Genomic DNA, 4,963 nt, shown 5'->3' on the forward strand with positions numbered 1-4,963 from the left:
ATGTATAAGTTTTACAGAGGTGTAGTGAGTTGATGTAAGCTAAGAGCTATGAAATAGATAATAAAATATTTACTTGGAAAAACTGTGTTCTATTGTTATTGTACAGTGCCAGTCAAAAAATTGGACACACCTCCTCATTCAAGGTCTATCGAATTCACCGCACGAGGAGGCTAAAACAGACTTTCCTCCATCGCGACGTCCCTCTAAGGCCCTTCTGCTAGCTTGCTATCCCCGGCCTGCTAGCTTGCTATCCCCCGGCCTGCTAGCTTGCTATCCCCGGCCTGCTAGCTGTCTGAATCGCCGTGTCTCCAGCCAGCCCAACCACTCACTGGACCCCTATGATCACTTGGCTATGCATGCCTCTACCTAATATCAATATGCCTTGTCAATTACTGTCCTGGTTAGTGATTATTGTCTTATTTCATTGTAGAGCCTCTAGCCCTGCTCAATATGCCTTAACCAACCATTTAGTTCCACCTCCCACATATGCGGTGACATCACCTGGTTTAAACGTCTCTAGAGACAATATCTCTCTCATCATTACTCAATGCCTAGGTTTACCTCCAATGTACTCACATCCTACCACACCTTTGTCTGTACATTATGCCTTGAATATATTCTATTGCGCCCAGAAACCTGCTCCTTTTACTCTCTGTTCCGAACGTACTAGACGACCAGTTCTGTTAGCCTTTAGCCGTACCATTATCTTAGTCATCCTCTGTTCCTCTGGTGATGTAGAGGTTAATCCAGGCCCTGCAGTGCCTAGCTCCACTCCTATTCCCCAGGTGCTCTCATTTGTTGACTTCTGTAACCGTAAAAGCCTTGGTTTCATGCATGTTAACATTGGAAGCCTCCTCCCTAAGTTTGTTTTATTCACTGCTTAAGCACACTCTGCCAACTCAGATGTCCTAGCCTTGTCTGAATCCTGGTTTAGGAAGACCACCAAAAAGCCTGAAATTTCCATCTCTAACTATAACATTTTCCGACAAGATAGAACTGCCAAAGGAGGCGGTGTTGCAATCTAATGCAGAGATAGCCTGCAGATTTCTGTCTTACTATCCAGGTGTGTATCTAAACAATTCGAGCTTCTACTTTTAAAAACCCACCTTTCCAGAAACAAGTCTCTCACCGTTTCCGTTTGCAATAGACCACCCTCTGCCCCCAGCTGTGCCCTGGACACCATATGTGAATTATTGCCCCCCATCTATCTTCAGAGCTCGTGCTGCTAGGTGACCTAAACTGGGACATGCTTAACACCCCAGCCATCCTACAATCTAAGCTTGATGCCCTCAATCTCACACAAATTATCAATGAACCCACCAGGTACAACCCTAAATCCGTAAACACGGGCACCCTCATAGATATCCTAACCAACTTGCCCTCCAAATAAACCTCTGCTGTTTTCAACCAAGGTCTCAGCAATCACTGCCTCATTGCCTGCCTCTGTAATGGGTCTGCGGTCAAACAACCACCCCTCATCACTGTCAAACGCTCCCTAAAACACTTCAGGGAGCAGGCCTTTCTAATCGACCTGGCCCGGGTATCCTGGAAGGATATTGACCTCATCCCGTCAGTAGAGGATGCCTGGTTATTCTTTAAAAGTGCCTTCCTCACCATCTTAAATTAGTATGCCCCATTCAAAAAAAAATTGAACCAGGAACAGATATAGCCCTGGGTTCTCTCCAGACCTGACTGCTCTTGACCAGCACAAAAATATCCTGTGGCGTTCTGGATTAGCATCGAATAGCCCCCGTGATATGCAACCTTTCAGGAAAGTTAGGAACCAATATACACCGGCAGTTAGAAAAGCTAAGGCTAGCTTATGTGTCGGGGGGCTAGGGTCAGTTTGTTATATCTGGAGCACTTCTCCTGTCTTATCCGGTGTCCTGTGTGAATTTAAGTATGCTCTCTCTAATTCTCTCTTTCTCTCTTTCTTTCCCTCTCACGGAGGACCTGAGCCCTAGGACCATGCCTCAGGACTACCTGGCATGATGACTCCTTGCTGTTCCCAGTCCACCTGGCCGTGCTGCTGCTCCAGTTTCAACTGTTCTGCCTGCGGCTATGGAATCCTGACCTGTTCACCGGACGTGCTACCTGTCCCAGACCTGCTGTTTTCAACTCTCTAGAGACAGCAGGAGTGGTAGAGATACTCTTAATGATCGGCTATGAAAAGCCAAAAGACATTTACTCCTGAGGTGCTGACTAGCTGCACCCTCGTTAACTACTGTGATTATTATTATTTGACCATGCTGGTCATTTATGAACATTTGAACATCTTGGCCATGTTCTGTTCTAATCATCACCTGGCACAGCCAGAAGAGGACTGGCCACCCCTCATAGCCTGATTCCTCTCTAGGTTTCTTCCTAGGTTTTGGCCTTTCTAGGGAGTTTTTCCTAGCCACTGTGCTTCTACACCTGCATTGCTTGCTGTTTGGGGTTTTAGGCTGGTTTCTGTACAGCACTTTGAGATATCAGCTGATGTACGAATGGCTATAAAAATAAAGTTGATTTGATTTGATTTTTCAAACAGAAATTTGCATCCTGTAGCACAGACTCCAAAAAGTTCTGTGACACTGTAAAGTCCATGGAGAATAAGAGCACCTCCTCCCAGCTGCCCACTGCCCTGAGGCTAGGAAACACTGTTACCACCAATAAATCAACTATTATTGAGAATTTCAATAAGCATTTTTCTACGGCTGGTCATGCTTTCCACCTGGCTACCCATACCCTGGTCAACAGCCCTGCACCCCCCACAGCAACTTGCCCAAGCCTCCCCATTTCTCCTTCACCCAAATCCAGATAGCTGATGTTCTGAAAGAGCTGCAAAATCTGGACGCCTACAAATCAGCCGGGCTAGACAATCTGGACCCTCTCTTCCTAAAATTATCTGCCGAGATTGTTGCAATCCCTTTTACTAGCCTGTTAAATCTCTCTTTCGTATGGTCTGAGATTCTAAAAGATTGGAAAGCTGCCGCAGTCATCCCCCTCTTCAAAAGGGGAGACACTCTAGACCCAAACTGCTACAGACCTATATATATCCTACCCTACCTTTCTAAGGCCTTTGAATGCCAAGTGAACAAACAGATTACCAACCATTTCGAATCCCACCGTACCTTCTCCGCAATGCAATCTGGTTTCAGAGCTAGTCATTGGTGCACCTCAGCCACGCTCAAGGTCCTAAACGATATCATAACCGCCATTGATAAGAGACATTACTGTGCAGCCGTATTCATCGACCTGGCCAAGGCTTTCGACTCTGTCAATCACCACATTCTTATCGGCAGACTCAACAGCCTTGGTTTCTCAAATGATTGCCTCTCCTGGTTCACCAACTACTTCTCTGATAGAGTTCAGTGTGTCAAAAAGGAGGGCCTGTTGTCCGGTCCTCTGGCAGTCTCTATTGGGGTGCCACAGGGTTCTCGGGCCGACTCTCTTCTCTGTATACATCAATGCTGTCGTTCTTGCTGCTGGTGATTCTCTGATCCACCTCTACGCAGACGACACCATTCTGTATACTTCTGGCCCTTCTTTGGACACTGTGTTAACTAACCTCCAGACCAGCTTCAATGCCAGACAACTATCCTTCCGTGGCCTCCAACTGCTCTTAAATGCAAGTAAAACTATATGCATGCTCTTCAACCAATCACTGCACGCACCCGCCCGCCCGTCTAGCATCACTACTCTGGACGGTTCTGACTTAGAATATGTGGACAACTACAAACACCTAGGTGTCTGGTTAGACTGTAAACTCTCCTTCCAACTCACATTAAGCATATTCAATCCAAAATTAAATCTAGAATCGGCTTCCTATTTTGAAACAAATCATCCTTCACTCATGCTGCCAAACATACCCTCGTAAAACAGACCATCCTACCGATCCTCAACTTTGGCGATGTCATTTACAAAATAGCCTCCAACACTCTACTCAACAAATTGGATGCAGTCTATCACAGTGCCATCCGTTTTTTCACCAAAGAAATTCCAAAAATGTACTTTTAACAAGGCACACCTGTTAATTGAGATGCATTCCAGGTAACTACCTCATGAAACTGGTTGCCTAAAGTGTGCAAAGCTGTCATCAAGGCAAAGGATGGCAACTTTGAAGAATCTCAAATATGAAATATATTTAGATTTGTTTAACACTTCTTTCTTTACTACATGATTCCATGTGTAACGGATGTGAAACGCTAGCTTAGTTAGCGGTGGTTCGCGCTAAATAGTGTTTCAATCGGTGACGTCACTTGCTCTGAGACCTTGAAGTAGTGGTTCCACTTGCTCTGCAAGGGCCGTGGCTTTTGTGGAGCGATGGGTAACGATGCTTCGTGGGTGACTGTTGTTGATGTGTGCAGAGGGTCCCTGGTTCGCGCCCGGGTATAGGCGAGGGGACGGTCTAAAATTATACTGTTGCACATGTGTGTTATTTCATAGTTTTGATATCTTCACTATTATTCTATAATGTAGAAAATAGTAAAAATAAAGAAAAACCCTTAAATGAGTAGGTGTGTCCAAACCTTTGACTGCTACTGTATGTGACAACATCTAAAACTGGAAATTCCATCATCATCATCCACATTGATCCCGAGTGGTGCAGCAGTCTAAGGCACTATATCTAAGTGCTAGAGGTGTCACTACCCTGGACCCTGGTTTGATCCTGGGCTGTATCACAACTGCCCGTGGTCGGGAGTCCCATAGGGTGGTGCACAATTGGCCCAGCATCGTCCGGGTTAGGGGAGAGTTTGGCTGGGTAGGCCATCATTGTAAATAGGAATTTGTTCTTAAACTGACTTGTCTAGCTAAATAAAGGTTAAATAAATCAAAAGCAAGGAAGGGATACCAAACATACCCGCATGCACGCACATTTTGAATAGACCTATCAATAGTATGCTTATTTTTGTTTTCTTGTGTCCTCCACAGCAGTCACTATTGTCACTGTAATAGCTAAAGATACTAAAGCACATTGTCA

The sequence above is a fragment of the Oncorhynchus tshawytscha genome, linkage group LG29, assembly GCF_018296145.1.
Source record: "Oncorhynchus tshawytscha isolate Ot180627B linkage group LG29, Otsh_v2.0, whole genome shotgun sequence".
NCBI lineage: Eukaryota > Metazoa > Chordata > Actinopteri > Salmoniformes > Salmonidae > Oncorhynchus > Oncorhynchus tshawytscha.